This window comes from Bison bison, unplaced genomic scaffold, assembly GCF_000754665.1.
Source record: "Bison bison bison isolate TAMUID 2011002044 unplaced genomic scaffold, Bison_UMD1.0 scf7180017864214, whole genome shotgun sequence".
NCBI lineage: Eukaryota > Metazoa > Chordata > Mammalia > Artiodactyla > Bovidae > Bison > Bison bison.
This window is the reverse complement of record NW_011494786.1, coordinates 509,161-509,626: the sequence shown is the minus strand read 5'-3', so window position 1 is coordinate 509,626 and position 466 is coordinate 509,161. Positions and strand designations below refer to the sequence as shown.

The window sequence follows — 466 nt, the reverse complement described above, 5'->3', positions numbered from 1 at the left end:
GCAGCCCACGATGCTCCCCCATCCCTGGGATTCTCCAGGCAAGAACACTGGAGTGGATTGCCATTTCCTTCTCCAATGCATGAAAAGTGAAAGTGAAGTCATGTTTAATTATGATTTTAGAAAAAACTCTACAGCCTGGTAAATTATTTCAATGTGCTTCTTTTGCACACTCTGTTGGGTAAAAATGGGAGCAGAGGAAGCTCTTAGAGTCTCAGTAGATGCAGCTGACAAAGCACAGGCAGAGGTTCCAGGGTCAGTGGAGGAAGCAGCACCACAGCCAGATCCTTGGTTGGGGGATGGCCACAGGAAATGACCTGGTGACCGACTCTGATCTCAGAGTGGGACAGGCTGACAAGCATCTGGGAATTCCCGGCAAGGTCAGGCACGCATTATAGAAGAGCAAACACCAATCCCAAAATATCCTCAGGAGTCAGCGCATGAGCCCTGTAAAAGAGAGAGAGTGATA

The 466-nt window shown here is 48.5% G+C and overlaps 1 protein-coding gene across 1 annotated transcript in view; it reads right to left on the bottom strand.

Annotated features, from left to right (window-relative positions):
- LOC104992406 (boLa class II histocompatibility antigen, DQB*0101 beta chain-like) overlaps window positions 1-466 on the bottom strand; it is a 10,112-nt gene that overhangs the window by 1,331 nt on the left and 8,315 nt on the right. The window lies entirely within an intron of this gene.